Raw genomic sequence first — 23,922 nt, forward strand, 5'->3', positions numbered from 1 at the left:
AGTGTGGAAAATACTGGTGTGAAGGCGCAACGCTCCAAGCTAGTAGAAGATTAAGGTCCAATATGCGATAGTGAAAGCACTTCTTTTTTATTATTTAACAAAATAAAAAAACAGCAAGTGAAAACGCATTTCGGGGACGAGACCCTTCGTCAGTTCAGCTGTATTAAACACGACAGGATGCCTGGGGGTGACACATTTCCAATGTTTTTGGATGTACCACAGGTCCTGTATGTGGCAGGGAGACAGGGAGGAAAGAAGACTTTGAACAGCGTATGTAAGTATGTTGTCACCTGAGCAACCAATCAGTACGGGACATCGCAGCGCTTTTGTACCGTCCAAAGCCCACTGTTGGCAATGTTATTCGGATATAGAATATATCTGGTGTCTGCGGTGCAGTAACATTCGGGGAGCTCTCTAAACTGATAGAAAGTGGACAACGAAGCCTTGTACGAGCTGGAAGGCATCATGCAAATCATTTGCCAAAGCACTCACTCAGGTGGTCTCAGACTATTGGAAGTCCCACACACATTAGCACCAGAACCATCCGTAGGGAACTGCATGTGAAGGGTAACCATGGATGAGCGACTGCACACAAGCCCAACATCACAGCATGAATGCACAGAGGCGTCTGTAATGGAGCTTGTTGTGAACTGTTGAATCGTAGTACGCTATCTTCTGACCAGGTGATCGCATTTGCCTGGATCAGATTGTCAGTGTGGCGGTTGCCTGGAGAGCGATTTCGACATGACTGGATCGTCACAACAGTGAAGTCTGGCAGGGATTCTGTTATAGAGTGGAGGACTTTCTGCTGGGAAGGACCAGGGCCATTGATTATAGTGAAGTCCATCCTCAATGTCGAAGGGTATTGTGACAGTGTGGTATTACCTACCCTGTGTCAATACCTTGGTTCAGCTCCGTGTCTCTACCAACATGACCGACACCATGCCATACAGCACGCAGTGTTGAAGCTTAATTTAAGGAGCAGGATGTCTGCAAACTGTACACATGACCGTTTATTCTGAAAAGTCAACTGAAATGACCGGTACGCTTTAAGGTATTTTTTAACATTTTTGTTTGTCTTCCAGCAAAGTTATGGTGCCGTGTGATGGAATCATTCATTTCCCAATACCTAAACAGTTGTATTGCTGGGCATCTCCTGAAATAGTTGCGGGAAAAACTGGTACTGTAAAGTCTGATCTTTACAGTTTCTGTGTAGTGATGCAAGAAAGTTTAACAGGTACATTGATTTGTGTTTGTTTCATACTGAGAGCATTTACAAGAAACCTCATTTTTAGTTTTATGTGACAGGATGTAGCAAAAGATTAGAGCTAAAAACAAAGGAAAAGATTTAGCAAACACACTTATTATTGCCTATAAATACATATTTTTCTGCATTTTTGGAATGATGTGTAAGGCCCCCTGTCCACGGCAGTAATTTCGCCGACGGTAAATCGCTGGCGAATCACGCCGTCTGAAGCTTTCCATAGCTTTGCTATGGAAAGCACCGGCCCCATGTCCATGAGCGGAGAATCGTTGCAATTCTCCGCTCGCGGCCGGCAATTCGCAGCATGTTGTGAATTGCCCCGATTCTCCGCGGTTAGCCTATCAGATTAGGCTGACTGGCGGAAATTCGTCTGCGGCTGCTGCTCCCGGGCGGCAGTAGGGATACTGCAACGCCCGTGGACAGGGAGCCTTACACAGGAATGCATGTAAGTGAAGTTTTTCTGTCTTCAAACTTTTGGCCATGTATTATAACTACAGTGGGTATGGGAACTTCGGCCATCAGTGATGCCAACCCTTCTGGCATTCTTTAAAGATTTAAGATTTAAAATGTTTAACTTGAAATCTCCCATACAATGCTACATGACACAAGCCATATATATTATGGGTTTATTCACCCATTGCAGTAATGGGGCAGTTTACTCACAATTTTGGTATGAATAAACCCAAATGGTAAAAAATTCTTTCTGGACCTTTTGTTCTCGCAGTTCCTAACTTACGGATTATCTTTACATTTTAGACTCTCTGCCATGGAATGGGGTAGATGGCGAAGCAGTTAGGGATGCCATGGATTCTGGACATTACTTGACTGCTGATCCAGCTCTTTCGGAACCATATTATTCTTTAGTCAGCACTGGGATTCAGGCTAGACCTAAGGAACGGACAACACAGCTTCAGGATATTGCATATATGCTGAAGAATGATGTGAAGGTAGTTGGATTATAGAATATATTCAATAGCCTTGTTGCCCATATTTTATATTGAGGGACCTTAAGACGGCACAGTCTTAACTTTTTTGTAGTGCGATCAAATAACTTTTCAATTGACGCTTATTGAAAAATCTTTGACCTGTGCATATAGTCTTCCCTCTCCCAGACAGCGGTCACATGGCCATTAGTAGTCATAAAAATTGTGCTGCACAAATACGACACCAGATTTACTGGATAACGATAGAACGGCCACATCAAAACAAATTAAAGGTGAAGATTTTTTTTTTGTATAAAATTAAATTGCCAAATTGAATTTGAGTTCTAGTAGCATGGCCAATTTTAATAAATAGAAAACGCACTTAATCCCAGACAACCCCTTTAACTGCTATTATACCGAGCCTGTAGAAAATGCTGGTATAGAATAGTAGAAACGAATTGGTGGAGCAACCCAAGTAGATTATGCAAGTATGAAGTAGGAGACAATGTCCTCTTTTTGGAGAAAGATGAGTTAGGGATTTGTTTTCCATATTTTAAGAACCCCGGGAGGGATTTTCCATGAATGGAACGGGCAGCTCACCCCAAATCCTGTTGTGCCCAACTGAGTGAACGTTTCCATCTAATAAGCACTGCGGAATACGTTGGCGCTATACAAATAAAGATTATTATTATTAAAGACAATTCTTAAGGTATGTGATGCAACCTCCAGGTGTAATCTAATTACATGAGATTAGTTATTGCCAAACTTCTCTATGTATTAAAACCAGTTTTGAGGTTAATGAACCTCTTCCTCAGTACTTGCTAGGATACACGTCTGGGAGCTGACGGTGTATTTTGCAGAGAGGGTTGGACAATTGCTGATGTAAAAAGTGCTGGGTATTTTGTGCTCTGAAGCCTGTGAATGGAGCCGTGGACTATAGTCATAGTAATGCAAGATATAGTTTCTCAAGATATGAAGTAAATGTCTCATAGGCAGACCACCACCTTATCAGATGGAGGGTCCCCTGATCCTCCTTCCACTAGGTGTTCTGGCTACATCCAGCTGCAGGGTGTAATACAGAGCTGACCGCTCATGTAGACGGACTCAAGTCTAGATCGGAGGAGCTTGGCCACTGTCATCTCTCCAGGAGAATTAATACAGACCGCTGGAGCCGCAGGGCATTTTACAGGTGAAGAATGTTTTTGTTTTTTTTATTACATTTCCTGCTGCCGGGTTAGTTTTTAAATCTCTCCAATAACCCTTTTAATCCTGCTCAGGCTGTCTCTGTGGGACTTTCTAGGGCTTTAATCAAATACAAGATATATTTAAAAAAAAAATCCCAATAGCAGTAAAATTGCAGCATTTTAGCTCTAGCAACTGTCTGCACTGCCTTCTGTAAGCGTGGTTGATCTCTCATGTCAATATTCATTATTTTGCACTGCGGCTGAGCTAATCTGTCTTCAATATTTTCTGAATAGGATGGAGACAAAATATATGTAGAATCATCTGGTGTAATGTTAAGGAGATAGTAAATAATTATTATACAGTCTAACACTAAGCAGATAGGCTGCATTTGTAGCCTATATTGGGATTTTACACTCGCTGTATTGAAAGACAGCTGTAAAAGATGATTCTGTTTACTACTAAAATTTTAGTAGTGAAATGCTTTTTGCTCCGTGCCAAACCCATATCTTCCCAGCCACACTAAGGCCAGCGCTGCATGGCATGATATGCTTTTTCCGTTCAAAATATTTTTATGCGCATATTTTTACTGGCATTAACATTAAAGATGAGCGAACGTGTTCTTCCGAGCTTGATATTCGTGCGAATATTAGGGTGTTCGGGATGTTCGTTATTCGTAACGAACACCATGCGGTGTTCTGGTTATTTTCACTTCCTTCCCTGAGACGTTAGCGCGCTTTTCTGGCCAATTGAAAGACAGGGAAGGCATTACAACTTCCCCCTGTGACGTTCAAGCCCTATACCACCCCCCTGCTGTGAGTGGCTGGGAAGATCGGGTGTCACCCGAACATAAGTCGGCCCCTCCCGCGGTTCGGCTCAGATGCCTGGTGAGTTAGCTGAGGGACAGTGCTGTTTGTACCGGAGCTGCTGTAGGGAAAGAATTGGTAGTTAGTGTAGGCTTCAAGACCCCCCAAAGGTCCTTATTAGTGCCACTGATAGCTGTGTGTTGGCTGCTGTTAGCAGTGGCAATTTTTTTTTTCTCAAAATCGCCTCTGCAGACCGTTGCACCTGGCATTAGGGACAGAAGTGCTGCATAGGCAGGGAGAGTGTTAGGAGTGAGGGTAGCCTTCAAGAACCTCAACGGTCCTTTCTAGGGCCATATTTATCCGTGTGCAGTACTGTCCAGGCTGCTGTTAGCTGTGCTGCATTTTTTTTTGCTTCTCAAAATCGCTTCTGCAGAGCATTGCACCCTCCATTGATACTGCAGGGAAAGAATTGTATAGGCAGGGCCACAACACAGTTATTATTCATAGAATATACGCAGTGCTGCCTTTTGCTTGTAAAACAAGTGAAAATAATTCTATTTGTCCGGCCTCTGTCTGTCCTAAGGGCGGTGGACACGTGTCGGCTGCGTGTGACACCTTTAAAAATCATACGCACCCAGCTACGTTTTACTCCTGGCTTCGCCATTTGCTTTCCTTAATTGGGAAAAAAAATACCTGCTCTGCCACAGTTAATAACTCTGCTACCCTCACGTTCTGTGACACATTAGCAGGGACACAGCACAGTTATTAAACTTAGATTATTCATTCACTAGAGGCAGTGGGGCCTTTCGTTTTCAAAAAAGGGAAAAAATTATATTTGGCCTGCAGTCTTGCGCCAATTTATTTCCTGCCTGTGAAATCAAATCACTGGTAATACAGCCTGCTGAGGGGTAGGGGTAGGCCTAGAGGACGTGGACGCGGCCGAGGACGCGGAGGGCCAAGTCAGGGTGTGGGCACAGGCCAAGCTCCTGATCCAGGTGTGTCGCAGCCGACTGCTGCGCGATTAGGAGAGAGGCACGTTTCTGGCGTCCCCACATTCATCGCCCAATTAATGGGTCCACGCGGGAGACGGTTATTAGAAAATGAGCAGTGTGAGCAGGTCCTGTCCTGGATGGCAGAAAGTGCTTCGAGCAACCTATCGTCTACCCGCAGTTCTGCGCCGTCCACTGCTGCCAATCCGAATCCTCTGTCTGCTGCTCCTCCTTCCTCCCAGCCTCCTCACTCCACTACAATAACACCTGCTCAGGAGCGGGAGCACTCCCAGGAACTGTTCTCGGGCCCCTGCTTAGATTGGGCAGCAGCGGTTCCTCTCCCACCAGAGGAGTTTATCGTCACTGATGCCCAACCATTCGAAAGTTCCCGGGGTCCGGGGGAAGAGGCTGGGGACTTCCGCCAACTGTCTCAACAACTTTCTGTGGGTGAGGAGGACGATGACGATCAGACACAGTTGTCTTGCAGTGAGGTAGTAGTAAGGGCAGTAAGTCCGAGGGAGCAGCGCACAGAGGATTCGGAGGAAGAGCAGCAGGACGATGAGGTGACTGACCCCACCTGGTGTGCAACGCTTACTCAGGAGGACAGGTCTTCAGAGGGGGAGTCAAGGGCATCAGCAGGGCAGGTTGCAAGAGGCAGTGCGGTGGCCAGGGGTAGAGGCAGGGCCAGACCGAATAATCCACCAACTGTTTCCCAAAGCGCCCCCTTGCGCCATGCCACCCTGCAGAGGCCGAGGTGCTCAAAGGTGTGGCAGTTTTTCACTGAGAGTGCAGACGACCGACGAACAGTGATGTGCAACCTTTGTCGCGCCAAGATCAGCCGGGGAGCCACCACCACCAGCCTCACCACCACCACCATGCGCAGACATATGATGGCCAAGCACCCTGCAAGGTGGGACGAAGGCCGTTCAGCGCCTTTGGTTTGCACCCCTGCCTCTCCCCCTGTGCCCCAACCTGCCACTGAGATGCAACCCCCCTCTCAGGACACAGGCACTACCGTCTCCTGGCCTGCACTCACACCCTCACCTCCGCTGTCTTCGGCCCCATCCAGCAGTGTAGCTCAGCGCACCGTCCAGCCGTCGCTTGCGCAACTGTTGGAGCGCAAGCGCAAGTACGCCGCCACGCACCCGCACGCTCAAACGTTAACCGTCCGCATAGCAAAATTCATCAGCCTTGAGATGCTGCCGTATAGGGTTGTGGAAACGGAGTTCTTCAAAAGTATCATGGAGGCGGCGGCCCCGCGCTACTCAGTTCCCAGTCGCCACTACTTTTCCCGATGTGCCGTCCCAGCCCTGCACGACCACGTCTCCCGCAACATTGTACGCGCCCTCACCAATGCGGTTACTGCCACGGTCCACTTAACTACGGACACGTGGACAAGCACAGGCGGGCAGGGCCACTACATCTCCCTGACGGCACATTGGGTGAATTTAGTGGAGGCTGGGACAGAGTCAGAGCCCGGGACCGCTCACGTCCTACCCACCCCCAGAATTGCGGGCCCCAGCTCTGTGGTGGTATCTGCGGAGGTGTATGCTTCCTCCACTAAAGCACCCTCCTCCTCCTCCTCCTCCTCCTCCTCTTCCTCCTCTGTCTCGCAATCAAGATGTGTTAGCAGCAGCATGTCGCCAGCAGTCGGTGTCGCGCGGTGTGGCAGCACAGCGGTGGGCAAGCGTCAGCAGGCCGTGCTGAAACTACTCAGCTTAGGCGATAAGAGGCACACGGCCCACGAACTGCTGCAGGGTCTGACACAGCAGACCGACCGCTGGCTTGCGCCGCTGAGCCTCCAACCGGGCATGGTCGTGTGTGGCAACGGCCGTAACCTGGTGGCGGCTCTGCAGCTCGGCAGCCTCACGCACGTGCCATGCCTGGCCCATGTCTTTAATTTGGTGGTTCAGCGCTTTCTGAAAAGCTACCCACGCTTGTCAGACCTGCTCGTAAAGGCGCGCCGGCTCTGCGCACATTTTCGCAAGTCCCACACGGACGCTGCCACCCTGCGCACCCTGCAACATCACTTTAAGCTGCCAGTGCACCGACTGCTGTGCGACGTGCCCACACGGTGGAACTCTACGCTCCACATGTTGGCCAGGCTCTATGAACAACGTAGAGCTATAGTCGAATACCAACTCCAACATGGGCGGCGCAGTGGGAGTCAGCCTCCTCAATTCCTTTCAGAAGAGTGGGCCTGGTTGGCAGACATCTGCCATGTCCTTGGTAATTTTGAGGAGTCTACCCAGGTGGTGAGCGGCGATGCTACAATCATTAGCGTCACCATTCCTCTGCTATGCATCTTGAGAAATTCCCTGCAAACCATAAAGGCAGCTGCTTTGCGCTCGGAAACGGGGGCGGGGGAAGACAGTATGCCGCTGGATAGTCAGGGCACCCTCCTGTCTATTTCTCAGCGCGTACAGGAGGAGGAGGAGGAGCATGAGGAGGAGGGGGAAGAGACAGCTTGGGCCGCTGCTGACGGTACACCGGCTGATTGCCTGTCATCCTTTCAGCGTGTATGGCCTGAGGAGGAGGAGGATCCTGAAAGTGATCTTCCTAGTGAAGACAGCCATGTGTTGCGTACAGGTACCCTGGCACACATGGCTGACTTCATGTTAGGATGCCTTTCTCGTGACCCTCGCGTTGCACGCATTCTGGCCACGACGGATTACTGGGTGTACACACTGCTCGATCCACGGTATAAAGAGAACCTGCCCACTCTGATTCCCGAAGAGGAAAGGGGTTCGAGAGTGTTGCTATACCACAGGACCCTTGCGGACAAGCTGATGGTAAAATTCCCAGCCGACAGCGCTAGTGGCAGAAGGCGCAGTACCGAGGGCAAGGTAGCAGGGGATGTGCGTAGATCGAGCAGCATGTACATCCCAGGCAGTGCAACAGTCTTTAAGGGCCTGGCCAGCTTTATGGCTCCCCACCAAGACTGTGTCACCGCTCCCCAGTCACGGCTGAGTCGGCGGGAGCACTGTAAAAGGATGGTGAGGGAGTACGTAGCGGATCGCACGACCGTCCTTGGTGACGCCTCTGCCCCCTACAACTACTGGGTGTCGAAGCTGGACACGTGGCCTGAACTAGCGCTGTATGCCCTGGAGGTGCTTGCTTGTCCTGCGGCTAGCGTCTTGTCGGAGAGGGTGTTTAGTGCGGCTGGGGGAATCATCACAGATAAGCGTAGCCGCTTGTCAACCGACAGTGCCGACAGGCTAACACTCATCAAGATGAACAAAGGCTGGATTTCCCCAGACTTCTCTTCTCCACCAGCGGACAGCAGCAATACGTAAGCAATACGTAGGCTGCACCCGCAGATGGAAGCTACGTTCTCTCTCACCATCCAAAACGGGGACATTTCTGCTTCATCAATCTGTGTCTAATATTCCTCCTCCTCCTCCTGCTCCTCCTCCTGAAACCTCACGTAATCACGCTGAACGGGCAATTTTTCTTAGGGCCACAAGGCTCACTCAAATAATTTTTCTGAACAATTTTTATAAGTTTCAATGCGCTTAAAAGCGTTGGAACTTTAACTTGAACCAATTTTTCGTTACACTGGGCTGCCTCCAGGCCTAGTTACCACTTAAGCCACATTAACCAAAGCGATTCACCTGCCATCTTGGTTGGGCATGGCCAATTTTTACTGAGGTACATTAGTACTGTTGGTACACCAAATTTTTGGGGCCCTCACCTACAGTGTAATCATAGCAATTTGTATGTTCTTCGCCTGCACTCATGGTACAGAAAGGTGTGTGGGGTTGGCCTACACTTTAGCTACATAAATGTAACTTGGGCCTTGGCTATACTAAGGCTACTGAAATGGAACTAAGACTGCGCTCCCGCTATACTGCTGCTTCGGAATTGTTACTGGGGCCTGTCTTGAGTGCTACTATTGCTGACATGGAACGAAGACTGCGCTCCCGCTATACTGCTGCTTCGGAATTGTTACTGGGGCCTGTCTTGAGTGCTACTATTGCTGACATGGAACGAAGACTGCGCTCCCGCTATACTGCTGCTTCGGAATTGTTACTGGGGCCTGTCTTGAGTGCTACTATTGCTGACATGGAACGAAGACTGCGCTCCCGCTATACTGCTGCTAGTGATATGTTAGTGGGGCCTGTCCTAATGCTACGGCTGAAATGTTACGAATTCTGGCCTCTGCCTATACCGCTGCTAATGGTATGTCTCTGGGGTGTGGAAACAGAGGCTTCCCAAAGACATGATGGCGGCGAGGCCATTTCCCACCAACGCGGTTACTGTAAAGGTGCATATAACCACGGACACGTGGAGAGGACACGTAGTGCCTCAAAAACATCCCCCTCCTCCTCCAACAGGGAAAACATTCTTGGCAAATGTCTTTGCATTGGTTCATCTGGTGGCAGTCCAAGAATTTCACCTTTACCGACACGAGAGCCCCCACACCATCCCCCCGCCACGGCCCACTTAATCCTGGCCGCATTCCGAAAACCAACAAAATACAACCGTGCTACTAGGTCCGCAGTCACCACCAACGCGGTTACTGTTAAGGTACATATTACCAGTCTGACTGGGGCATGCAGAGACACCTTGACAGAATGAATAGTGTGTGGCACATAGGTTCCCCATTGCTATGCCCACGTGTGCAGCTCCTGATGGCGGTGGCACAGGATTCTATTTCTCATTGCTTCTGTACAGCATTGTTGGCTATCGCCCCGCCCCTTTTAAAGAGGGCCGCTGCCTAGCCATGCCAACCCTCTGCAGTGTGTGCCTGCGGTTCCTCCTCATGGCAGACGCACTTCTAAATAGACATGAGTGTGGCGTGGCATGAGGGCAGCTGAAGGCTGCGCAGGGACACTTTGGTGTGCGCTGTGGGGGGGAGGGGGGGGCGGTTGGTCAGCATGTAACCCAGGAGAAGTGGCAGCGGAGTGTCATCCAGGCAGTGATTGGGCTTTGTTGTAGCTAGTGTGGTGCTTAGCAAAGGTATGCCATGCTAATGAGGGCTTTTCAGAAGTAAAAGTTGTTGGGAGGGGGGGGGGCCCACTCTTGCCGGTATTGTGGCTTAATAGTGCGACCTGTGAACTTGAGATGCAGCCCAACATGTAGCCCCTCGCCTGCCCTATCCGTTTCTGTGTCATTCCCATCACTTTCTTGAATTGCCCAGATTTTCACACATGAAAACCTTAGAGAGCATCGGCGAAATACAAAAATGCTCTGGTCGCCCATTGACTTCAATGGGGTTCGTTGTTCGAAACGAACCCTTGAGCATCGCGGGAAGTTCGTTCCGAATAACGAACACCCGAACATTTTGGTGTTCGCTCATCTCTAATTAACATACATTCGTCATTTGCTTATGGATTTGTATTGACTTGCAATATCACAGACAAAAGTAAATCAATTCTTTACATTACAAGACTTTGGCTATGCGTCTTTTCTTTTCCTTCCTTCCTAATCAGGCAGTTGAATACTGCCCTAACTTATCAAAACTTAAACTGTAACGAAAACATAATTGACAGACAGGGTGGTATGGGATAGGTGGGGGGGGGGGAGGGGAGGGGTTAGGCTTATATGGGGAGCTGGGGGTGGTGGATCTCTGGGGCACGGTTTGAGGTGGTAGAGCCCATCCCCGGGAAGAGCCACTCTCAACCTCCGGGAGCTTTCTGGGGTCTACCAATGTTTTCTACGGACGGCCCGTAGCTACCCAGACCTTAAATCGTTCAGTGGACCTGAATGTGGTCCACATCTGCCAGGTATGGTAGATTCTTTCCTGAGTTTCGCCGTCCTCCGCCCCCAGCTCGTCGAAGCGCATGAGGTCGTTTATTTCTTCTACCTACATCCCTCTTGAGGGGGGGTCGTGGATTTCCAGAGTCTGGGGATGACCCTTCTGGTTGCGAGTATGAAGAATCTAAGGACATTGTGTTTAATACTTTTGATAGTTCCTGGGATGATTGAGAGGAGGGCCATCTCCTGCGTGAGTCTGAGATGTGACTTACAGATATGATTATATAGGTCAATAGTTTCCTTCCACAGATCAGACACTCCCGGGCAACTCCACCAAATGTGGGACATGCTCCCTATGTCAGTGTTACATCTCCAACAAGTTGGTGGTGTCTGGGGGAAAATTTTATGTAGGTGGTCGGGAGTTTTGTACCATCTAGACAAAATTTTGAAATTTAACTCTTGTGCTTTACCAGCAGAGGACATTTTGTGACATAGTGTCCAGGCTCTCTCCCAGTCCTCTCTTGGTAGGCTGTGACCTAGTTCCTTTTCCCAGGCCTCTATGTATGCAGGGTTTTGGTCCTCTGTCTCTCGATTCAGCATCAGCCTATATATGGATGAAATCATGTGCCTCTGTGTGTTTGACGACATGGCCATTTGCTCAAAGGGCGTTAGCGCGCCCGTTAGGTTCGCCCGGGGAGCCAGGGACCCCACAAACCCCCTCAGCTGAAAATATTGTAGCCAATAGCCGGGACGGGATCCTCTCTCATCTATGAGCTCAGTAAACGGTTTTAAATTCGTGTTGGACATTACGTCTCTAATTCTTGGTTGTGGCGACGTGTGTAAGCCTAGTATGGACGTGCCCTCTAGCGTTGTCTTGAATTGTGGGGTTGTTATGAGAGGGGTTAGGGGGCCAGGGACTGAAACCATGCCTTTTTTTTGCCCGAACTCTGTCCATGTCTTGAGTAACTGACCTACAAACGGGGAGATGTTGGGGATCTCTTTTATGAGTTTAGGTGGGATCTATGCTGCTCCTCGTAGGGTTCCCGGGACCAGTGCATGTTCCGCAGCAACCCAGAGCTTATGACTGTTGTCTTTAATTAGGTCTAGCACACAGTTTGAGAGACAGGCTTTATGATAGAGGCTGAAATTAGGCAAGCTCAGGCCCCCTTTTTCCTTTTGTCTGGTGAGGAGCGAGAAGCGCATTCGTGGCTTCCTTCCTCTCCAAACGAACGCTGTAATGAGGGTTCAAAGCCGTTTTAGGTAGTAGTTTAGAAGTTTCACCGGGACCGCCTGACATATGTAGAGGAATTTCGGTAGCTAGTCCATTTTAATTACGTTGACCCTGCCATTCCAGGACAAGAACAATGAGTTCCATTTGTTAAGGTCCTTTTCAAGTTCTAACAGAAATGGGAGGAAGTTGAGTTTAAAGATCTGTGTGGTGTCTGCCGGGAGTTGAATGCCCAGGTATTTTATCGAGGACCGTTTCCATTTGAATGGGAATTGTGCCTCTAGTTGTGATACTTCGGTCTGCGGCAACGTTACGTTCAGGATCTCTGATTTTTGGGTGTTTACTTTGTAGTTGCTAAGTCCGCCGAAGCGTTTAAACTCTTGTAGGATTACGGGGAGTCCCACTTGTGGATTGGACAGATAAATTAGCAGGTCGTCCACGAACAGAGCCATCTTGTGTTCAATGTTCCCGGTCAAGATCCCTCTAATTGAATCATTTTGACGGATTGCGTTAGCTAGCGTTTCCATGGTTAACACATAAAGAAACGGGGAGAGTGGGCAACCCTGTCTCGTCCCGTTTGTTATTTGGAAGTCGTCCGACAGGGAGCCGTTTACCCTAATTCTAGCTGAGGGATTTCGATATAGGGACATGATTCGGTCTTTTGTTTTCGGTCCCACCACTATTTTGTCCAATGTGGCCGAGAGGAAGGGCCAGCCAACCCTGTCGAACGCCTTCTCAGCGTCGACCGCCAGGAGACATAACGGGTCGCCCATGACCCCTGCTCTGGCCATCAACGATAGGGATCTAACCGTGTTGTCCCTGGCTTCTCTGCCGGGGACAAATCCTACTTGTTCTCCATGTATCAACCGTGGTATGGAGTATTGTAATCGTGTGGCTATCAGTTTAGCGAATAGTTTTATATCTATATTGAGAAGTGATATGGGTCTGTAGTTGCCGCAGACCGAAGCATCCTTCCCTGGCTTTGGAATAACTGAAATGTGGGCCATTAAGGATTGTGTCGGGAATGGGCACCCTCGTTCTACCGCATTAAAGGCTCTGAGAATTAGGGGAGGATTTCTCCTCTGAAGGTTTTGTAAAATCTGGCTGTAAAGCCATCTGGGCCGGGGCATTTGCCCACTTTTAGATCTTTAATGATTGTAGTGAGCTCCTCTTCACTGAAGTCTTTGTCTAGACTCGCTGCCTCCTCAGTTGTCACTCTTTTGGAGGCGTTTTGGGTCAAGTAGGCCTCAATTTCGCCATCTAGTCCCTGGGTGTCAGTCTGTGTTTGGTCTCTGATGTTGTATAGTTTAGAATAGTATTTTTTAAATTCTTCCAATATGTCTGTTGTGGCGTGCACGTGTCTTCCGCCCTCTATCCTTATTTTGGTGACATGGGTGGGGGACGATCTAGGGTGGAGGGCTCTGGCTAACCAGCTTCCACATTTATCTGCATATCCGAATGTCCCTCTACGTAGTTTGTCTCTCTGAGCTCATGAACGTTGGTCGAGGATTTTAAGTATTTGCTGCCGTATAGAGGAGATTTCGGCTTTAAGTACGTCGCTTTGGGATTTTTTGTTGTCTTCTTCTTTGGTTTGTAAATTTAAAATAAGTGTGCGTAGTTTCGCTGAGTTTTCTTTTTTAAGTCTGGAACCGTGCAATATTTGGATTCCCCGGACGACGCACTTTAATGCTTCCCACTGGACTGGGGCTGGTGTTTGGCCGTTCTGGTGGTTCGTTATGAATCCAGTGATTGCATCCTTAATGTCTGAGACACAGAGGGAATCACGGAGCAGGTTGTCGTTGAGTCTCCACGAGGTGATTCCCGCGCGGCCTGGGCGTACTGAGAACCCACCGTACACTGGGGTGTGGTCTGACCAGATGAAGTCGCCCAGGGAGCACCTCGGGGAGCAATCCAACAGACTCTGTGAGACTAGGAGCATGTCTATCCGTGAGTACGTGTTGTGTACTGCCGAGTGGAATGTGTAGTCCCTGTTCCCCGGGTGAAGGATCCTCCACAGATCCACCAAGTGTAGGGCGTGTAGTGTTTTTTTGAGTCGCTGTAGTGCTGATCGGGGTACAGAGGTCCTACCTGATGAAGAGTCTATTTCTGGGTTCAGTACCAGGTTCCAGTCCCCTCCAAGGATAATTTTGGATCCGCTGGCGAATTCGGCCAAGTGCTTTAGGATCTTGGTAGCCGTTGGTACTTGTTCCTGGTTGGGAAGATAAATATTAGCCAAAGTATACAACATATCAGACATTTCTATTTTTAGGAAGACAAATCGGCCCTCTTGGTCTGTTGCGGTGTCCATTACATTGTATCTAAGGTTTCTGTGTAAGGCTATAGACACCCTTCCCGCTTTCTTTGTGGGATGTGGGCTGTGGTACCAGATGGGATATAGTTTGGAGTTGCATGCTGGAACATTGTCTGCTCTAAAGTGGGTTTCCTGGAACATAGCTACCTGAATTTTTTTCTTGTGGAGATGGTAGATTATCTGACCTCTTTTCTGGGGGGAGTTTAGGCCCCTGGCGTTGTATGTGCTACATGTCAGCTCAGCCATGGTTGTCTTCAGTGGAGAACCGCCTTCTCGTAGAGCCCCCACCGCCCCCAGGTTTGGGGAGGGAGTTGGGAAAAGAGGGGGGGGGGGAGGGAGTTGGGAAAAGAGGGGGGGGGGGAGACACATGGGGTAAATCAAGAAAAAACAAAAACAGCAATAAAAACAAATAGCTGGTGGTAAACTGGTGTTCTATCATATTCCGATAGTTTGCGAGGGCTAACTTTGCCATCGCTTGTGCTATAGTAGCAGAAACTAACAAATTTACGAGCTTTCGCTCCCTACCCCTATGACTTTTTTACCTTGTTGTAGTGAGTCTGATTCCCAGAACCCCTTGGACCCCAAGAAACTCGCCTTCCCCTTTGCAACTTTGCCTCGCTCTGCCAAACAAGCGAAGTGGTGGTTAAGTGTTCTTTTCAGGTTGGTTTTCCCGACTTGGATTTCTGAGGTTCCCCAGTCTCCTGGGGTCTCTCTCTTCGTCAGCGCGATCTGCGTTCCTCCGTCTGCCATTCAGTTCTTGGAGGTGGTGTCGGCAGGGAGGCTGATTTGGGCCAGTCCGGTAGGGACACAAGTGGCAGCTCGAAGGTCCCCAGGAAATTGGGTAGGTCTCCCAGGCTTCGGAATGTGGCTGTTTTACCTCCCTTGCTGGCGTGCAGCTGGAATGGGAATCCCCAGTGATAAATGATTTCTTTATCCCGCAATAAAGTGAGTAGGGGCTTCAATGCTTTTCTTAGCTGGAGGGTCCGCCGTGATAGATCTGTCAGGATCATTAGTGGAGTTCCTTTGTAGGACAGGTTGCTCTTTTTTCTAGCTTGGTGGAGGATTTGTTCCTTCAGCTTGTAGAAATGCACCCTGCAAAGGACGTCTCTTGGTCTGGTCGGATCAGTGGGTTTGGGTCCCAGCGAGCGGTGAATTCTGTCTATCTCTATTTCTGTGTCCGGTGGTCTCTGTAGCAGGTTGTTAAAGAATTCTCTTGCCGATTTGTCTAACTGGGCGTTTTCAATTTCCTCTGGGAGGCCTCTGATTCTTAGGGTATTCCTCCGGTGACAGTTTTCTAAGTCGTCAATCATGTTGTATAGTTCGGATATCTGGTAGGAGTGCTGGGTGAGCTCTTGGGCGTGGTCGTTCATGGTATTAGTAACTATCTCTTGCTCCCCCTCAATCTCTTCTAATCTCTGACCTAGATGCCGTATATCTTGTTGTAAGGCAGCGATGTCGTTCTTGTGGGATGTTTCCATCTTCTGGAAGAGGCCGTTGATTTCGCTTTTAGTGGGGAGGGCTCGCAGGTGTTCCTTCCAGTCCCATTCCCCCGGGGGGTCATGTCTCGGGGGCACTAGGCACATTACTCTGCTCGCACTCTTCTGCTTCGTGCTCGTGTGTGGTGTGGTGCTTGTGGCGGGCAACAGAGAGGGGGGTGCGGAGTCTTCTGCGCTCGACCCTTCTGACGCGCTGGTCGCGCTTGCGGGCTCTCTTCTCCCAGGGCCGCTTACTTCGCCCCTTCTCTGTGTGGGTCTCTGAGGCTGGGGGGCTGCTGGACATGGGGGCCACTGCCTCCTGCTGCCATGTTTTGTGCGGCTCTCTCTCCCCTGTGGTCAGCTAGCAGGGTCTCTTCTGTCTCCCTGTCTCTTGTGCCCTGGACTGGGGTGTGGGACTGTCCCCTTTGGGTCTTGGGGCTGTGTGGTGTGGGAGAGTTGTCCTTACCCCAGTCTGCTGCCGGCTTCTCTGCCCCTGCTGCCGCCCGGTCCGCCTGCATCTTCCTCTCGGCTGCTCCTGTGTGCTGAGCTGCTGAGACTTGTTTCTCCGGCTCTGTGCTTCCAGCAGAGCCGGCACCCGCCGGCACTTCCTCCACGTGCGCTGCCCTCTTCATTGCCGGCGGCGCCATCTTGCCCGACGCATCGCGCTCCCCGCGGCTCTGAGGAAAGCCGACAGTCCGCTCCCCTGCCGGGTCGGCGTCTTCCTGGAGTGCTCCTTTGATTTTCCCTTCACCATCGGGCCGGTGAGTGATGTCCTGGGGTTCTTTTTAGGTCTGGGATTGCTGTCGGGGCCAGGAGCGAGGCGAGCGCACGTCTCACTCGCTCATCTGCTAGCCACGCCTCTGCATGATATGCTTTTTGACACGATGCAGTACTGCCATATAGTGTCTGGTTATTGGCTATAATGCATAGTGATAGTGATGATCCATTCATTGTTTCCTGTTATTCTATATTAAGGTTACCCTGATAGTAGGTAGATCCCAGCAGGAAGTTAGCCAAGTAGCAGATACAAAAAGGGTTGGCCAGTTTACAATTAATATTAAAAATTATTTGGAAATATGCTTATTATTTCACTGATATACTTTTTATTTATACAGAGGTCCTTTGTACCAGTTTCCTATGTCACTTCCCTTTGTCACTTCCTAACTGCTCCTCCGTCCATTAGATGGCTGAATATGATGAAACATCGACCTCATTCAGCCACCTCTATTGTAAAACATGGCGCAGAGACGCATGGAAGAAAGATGAGTGATGTCGTTGGTCACATGCGTCTCTGCAATTAGCATCCAGCTATCATATGGAAGAGAGAACAGTCGGCAAAGGAGAGCGGGGGTTCATGAATTCAGCACAATGGACGTCCGTATGGAGAAAAATTACACTAGAAAGTTAATAACCACATTTCCAAAGCATTTTTACTATAATTGTAAATTGGCCAACCCCTTTAACTGCTGATCCCCACTAACATACAGCTTAAACTAGGACTCCAGAGAACCTGTCACTGTCACCTATGAGTCGGGGTGAAATTGTGCTATTACTTGTGAGCGCTCTCAAGGTTTACCTACGAAGAAAAAAGGGGCCATAGCCCTAATAAAGCCTTCATTTATTATATCCTGTTCTCACTTATCATACAATACGTTGGCGGTATTTCCTTCAGCATGCACTTGTGTTTTCTATCGCCCTGTAACAACTTTATGTTTGATTTACGTACAGCACTTCATGGACAATGTTCCATGTACAGAAGATGCACCTATGGTTGAAGAGGCAGGAAGGGATATGAAAATGCAGCATATAGAAGAGGAAATTCCACCAGGTACGTACTTTTTATAGGAAAGTTTTGATTGATTAGGCTTATTGATGCTTACCTAGATAGAATGACTTATCCGATTTACTAACCAACCGAGTAGAGGTGGTTTTGAAATAGGATTATTGAATAACATGAATGGTGAACTCCCCCAATGGCACTAAACATGTCAACTACTATGTTTTGCTTTGTTACAGACCTATTTTATAAAGGAACAAGTATTTCTAGTTACTGTTCAAGCAAAGTTGTTTCCTCCACTGAGTCAGTCTGAAACCCTGTGTGACTCGGTAGAACACACTGATGAAATGATTGCCCACCTACACTCACTAGAGAAAGAGGGTCAAAACAAGGCGGGGGACTTCTGTCCACAAAGTATTAGCAGCCCATCCATTTCATTATCATCAGTCAGTAATTGTGAGACAGATACAAGTTCTAATTCAGAGGAAGAAGATATTGATTGCAGAAGCGTAGAAACAAATGGAAACTGGCAAGATGAATTGCAAATACTAACTAATAGATTAAATTCAATCCAGATGCATCACAAATCCACGCTTGACAATCTTCTCTACATACAGCAGTATTTTCAGGAGCACTACACTATACTTGATGGCGAAGAGGAACAAAAGCAGGCCGAAAACAAACCTCACAATGATGATGAGGTTGATCAGGAGCTTCCACTATTCAAGAGTAAAACTTATGCTGGATGGTCTGCTGTAGGCCCCCCACCTTGCTATGTACCTCCTGAATGTGTGTCCTACTCCGGAACCAACATCACATCACCTACAAAGAGAATAGAGCGTGAGAGTGCTGTAGACATAGTGCAAAAGGGCTCAAAGAAGGGGGACTTGTGCACCAGCCTTGGCTCATTTAAAGGGAAGACTCTTGAAACATTGTCTACTGGTCAGGTAATACTTGCATAATATTATATATAAGTATATATAAACCAATGAGGAATTAAAGTTTATTTTTCTAATTTATTTCCTCACTATTCGCTAAAGATAAACAATCTCGTTTAATGCATTTATTATTAAATTATAACAACTCTACCTACATTATGCCTGTTACCATATTAGTTTACCACTAAAGGGGTTGTGCCAAGCTTTACGCTTATCCTCTATCCGCAAGATGGGTGATAAGTGTCTGGTTGGTAGGGGTCTGACCACTGGCGACTCCCATTAATAACAAGAATGCAGGCCCTGCACCCCTCATATGAGTGACACTGCCGCTCCATTAATCTGTACGAAACTGCCTGATAGATGAGTATAGCTGGGACCCCCACTGATCAGACACTTATTCCCTATCTTATCAATTGGGTACCAGTTTAAAACTTGACACAAGCTTTTTAAATTTACTTGTTAAACTACCTAAAATAAGGCATTTATAAATTCTATTAATAAGGGAGATGGAACAGTACCTCCACAGTGCCACCTATTGGATGGCAGCATTCCTTTAAGTCAATGTTAGACTCTTTATATAAGCCTTTTAACAATGACCTGGAATTGAAAGCAAAGCCGGACTCCATGCACAGACAGGAGTGTTTGCCCCTCATCAGTGTGCACTAGGATTCTGGCTTTGCTAGAGAGAGGCCTATGATGTGGGGTCAGAAACGCTATCTTTTCTCCTTTGTCTGGGTTCACACAGGGCGGATTTGCCGCGGAAATTCCGCCCAGCAAATCCGCCTGCGGACGCTAATCCCGTAGTTGGCCAGCCATGTGGACGAGATTTCTCAGAAATCTCATCCACAGAGGATGGCAAAGCCGGCAGAAGCCGGCTGAAACAGCTCTGCCCATTTCCGCCACATGTAAACATACCGTAGCGGTAATAGTGACTCCCACGGCGGCCCCAGCGGTAATAGTGACATCCCACAGCTTCTCCAGTGGTAATAGTGACATCCCACAATGGCCCTAGCGGTAATAGTGACATACAACAGGGGCGTCAGCGGTAATAGTGACATCCCACAGCGGCCCCAGAGGTAATAGTGACTTCCCATAGCTGCCCCAGCGTTAATAGTGACATCCCCACAGTGGCCCCAGCGGTACTAGTGACATCCCACAGTGGCCCACAGTAGTAATAGTGACATCCCACAGTGGCTCCATGCAGTAATAGTGACATCCCACAGCTGCCCCAGCGGTAATAGTGACATACCCACAGTGGCCCCCAGCGGTAATAGTGACATCCCACAGTGGCCCCCCGTAATAATAGTTACATCCCATAGCGGCCCCCAGCAGTAATAGTGACATCCCACAGCGGCCCTGGCAGTAATAGTGACATCCCACAGCGGCTCTGGCGGTAATAGTGACATCCCACAGTGGCCCCAGTGGTAATAGTGACATCCCCACAGTGGCCCCCAGCGGTAATAGTCACATCCTACAGTGGCCCTCAGTAGTAATAGTGACATTCCACAGCGGTCCCAGCAGTAATATTGACATTCCGCAGCGGCCCCAGCAGTAATTGTGACATCCCACAGTGGCCCCAGAGGCAATAGTGACATCCCACAGTGGCCCCAGCGGTAATAGTGACATCCTACAGTGGCCCCCAGAGGTAATAGTGACATCCCACAGCAGCCCCTAGTAGTAGTGACATCCCGCAGAGGCCCCTAGTAGTAATAGTGACAACCCACAATGGCCCCCCGTAGTAATAGTGACATCCCATAGTGGTCCCAGTAGTACTAGTGACATCCCACAGCAGCCCAATTAATATTAGTGACATCCCACAGTGACCCCCAGTAGTAATAGTGACATCCCACAGTGGCCCCAGTACAAATAGTAACATCCCACAGTGGCCCCATTAGTATTAGTGGCATCCGACAGCGGCCCCCGGTAGTAATAGTGACATCCCACAATGGCCCCAGTAGTAATAGTGACTCTCACAGTGGCCCCAGTAGTAATAGTGACATCCCACAGCGGCCCCCAGTAGTAATAATGACATCCTACTTCGGCCCCCAGTAGTAATAGTGACATCCCACAGTGGTCCCAGTAGTAATAGTGACATCCCACAGCGGTCCCAGTAGTAATAGTGACATCCCACAGCTGCCCCAGCGGTAATAGTGACATCCCACAGCTGCCCCAGCGGTAATAGTGACATCCCACAGCTGCCCCAGCGGTAATAGTGACATACCCACAGTGGCCCCCAGCGGTAATAGTGACATCCCACAGTGGCCCCCAGTAATAATAGTTACATCCCATAGTGGCCCCCAGCAGTAATAGTGAGATCCCACAGCGGCCCTAGCGTTAATGGTGACATCCCCACAGCGGCCCCAGAGGTAATAGTGACTTCCCACAGCTGCCCCAGTGGTAATAGTGACATCCCACAGCTGCCCCAGCGGTAATAGTGACATCCCACAGCTGCCCCAGCGGTAATAGTGACATACCCACAGTGGCCCCCAGCGGTAATAGTGACATCCCACAGTGGCCCCCAGTAATAATAGTTACATCCCATAGTGGCCCCCAGCAGTAATAGTGAGATCCCACAGCGGCCCTAGCGTTAATGGTGACATCCCCACAGCGGCCCCAGAGGTAATAGTGACTTCCCACAGCTGCCCCAGCGGTAATAGTGACATCCCCACAGTGGCCCCAGCGGTACTAGTGACATCCCAGAGTGGCCCACAGTAGTAATAGTGACATCCCACAGTGGCCCCATGCAGTAATAGTGACATCCTACAGCTGCCCGAGTGGTAATAGTGACATACCCAAAGTGGCCCCAAGTGGTAATAGTGACATCCCACAGTGGCCCCCAGTAATAATAGTTACATCCCATAGTGGCCCCCAGCAGTATTTGTGACATCCCACAGCGGCCCTGGCGGTAATAGTGACATCCCACAGCGGCTCTGGCGGTAATAGGGACATCTTACAGCGGCCCCAGCGGTAATAGTGACATCCCACAATGGCCCCAGTGGTAATAGTGACATCCCCACAGTGGCCCCCAGCGGTAATAGTCACATCCTACAGTGGCCCTCAGTAGTAATAGTGACATTCCACAGCGGTCCCAGCAGTAATATTGACATTCCACAGCGGCTCCAGCAGTAATTGTGACATCCTACATTGGCCCCAGAGGCAATAGTGACATCCCACAGTGGCCTCAGCGGTAATAGTGACATCCTACAGTGGCCCCCAGAGGTAATAGTGACATCCCACAGCAGCCCCTAGTAGTAGTAATAGTGATATCCCACAGAGGCCCCCAGTAGTAATAGTGACAACCCACAGTGACCCCCCGTAGTAATAGTGACATCCCATTGTGGTCCCAGTAGTACTAGTGACATCCCACAGCAGCCCAATTAATATTAGTGACATCCCACATTGACCCCCAGTAGTAATAGTGACATCCCACAGCGGCCCCCAGTAGTAATAGTGACATCCCACAGCGGCCCCCAGTAGTAATAGTAACATCCCACAGTGGTTCCAGTACAAATAGTGACATCCCACAGCGGCCCCCGGTAGTAATAGTGACATCCCACAATGGCCCCAGTAGTAATAGTGACTCTCACAGTGGCCCCAGTAGAAATAGTGACATCCCACAGCGGCTCCCAGTAGTAATAATGACATCCTACTTCGGCCCCCAGTAGTAATAGTGATATCCCACAGTGGTCCCAGTAGTAATAGTGACATCCCACAGTGGCCCACAGTAGTAATAGTTACATCCCACAGTGGCCCCAGCAGTAATAGTGACATCCCACAGCTGCCCCAGCGATAATAGTGACATACCCACAGTGGCCCCCAGCGGTAATAGTGACATCCCACAGTGGTCCCCCAGTAATAATTACATCCCATAGTGGCCCCCAGCAGTAATAGTGACATCCCACAGCGGCCCTAGCGGTAATAGTGACATTCCACAGCGGCCCTGGCGGTAATAGGGACATCTCACAGCGGCCCCAGCGGTAAAAGTGACATCCCACAGTGGCCCCAGTGGTAATAGTGACATCCCCACAGTGGCCCCCAGCGGTAATAGTGACATCCTACAGTGGCCCTCAGTAGTAATAGTGATATTCCGCAGCGGTCCCTGCAGTAATATTGACATTCCACAGCGGCCCCAGCAGTAATTGTGACATCCTACAGTGGCCCCAGAGGTAATAGTGACATCCCACAGTGGCCCAAGCGGTAATACTGACATCCTACAGTGGCCCCCAGAGGTAATAGTGACATCCCACAGCGGCCCTGGCGGTAATAGGGACATCTCACAGCGGCCCCAGCGGTAAAAGTGACATCCCACAGTGGCCCCCAGTAGTAATAGTGACATCCCACAGAGGCCCCTAGTAGTAATAGTGACATCCCACAATGGCCCCTAGTAGTAATAGTGACATCCCATAGTGGTCCCAGTAGTACTAGTGACATCCTATAGTGGTCCCAGTAGTAATAGTGACATCCCACAGCGGCCTCAGCAGTAATAGTGACATCCCACAACTGCCCCAGCGGTAATAGTGACATGCCCACAGTGGCCCCCAGCGGTAATAGTGACATCCCACAGTGGCCCCCAGTAATAATCGTTACATCCCATAGTGGCCCCCAGCAGTAATAGGGACATCTCACAGTGGCCCCAGCGGTAATAGTGACATCCCACAGCGGCCCCCAGTAGTAATAGTGACATCCCACAGCGGCCTCCAGTAGTAATAGTAAAATCCCACAGTGGCCCCAGTACTAATAGTGACATCCCACAGTGGCCCCATTAGTAATAGTGGCATCCCACAGCGGCCCCCGGTAGTAATAGTGACATCCCACAATGGCCCCAGTAGTAATAGTGACTCTCACAGTGGCCCCAGTAGTAATAGTGACATCCCACAGCGGCCCCCAGTAATAATAATGACATCCTACTTTGGCCCCCAGTAGTAATAGTGACATCCCACAGTGGTCCCAGTAGTAATAGTGACATCCCACAGTGGTCCCAGTAGTAATAGTGACATCCCACAGCGGCCCCAGTAGTAATAGTGACATCCCACAGTGGCACCAGTAGTAATAGCACCCCATTGAGGCCCATATTGTTACCCCTTCCTCCTCGCCAAAGCGCCGCTGCTCTTCTGCTTGTCGCTACTGCTGGTGCTGATCCCAGGTGCACACTGTGATGTCAGTATGCTGCCGGACGCCACCTCCTCCCCTGGTTTTGCGGAACCTAAGAAGAGACGTCAGGGGAGGGGGGAGGGGGGGGGAGAGGATCCTGGGATTTACAGAATATGCAAGAGCATTCTGGAAGTACCAAGAAAAATGAATTCGTACTTTTAATTTTGGCAATTGTTGC

This window comes from Eleutherodactylus coqui, chromosome 1 (assembly GCF_035609145.1).
Source record: "Eleutherodactylus coqui strain aEleCoq1 chromosome 1, aEleCoq1.hap1, whole genome shotgun sequence".
Lineage (NCBI taxonomy): Eukaryota > Metazoa > Chordata > Amphibia > Anura > Eleutherodactylidae > Eleutherodactylus > Eleutherodactylus coqui.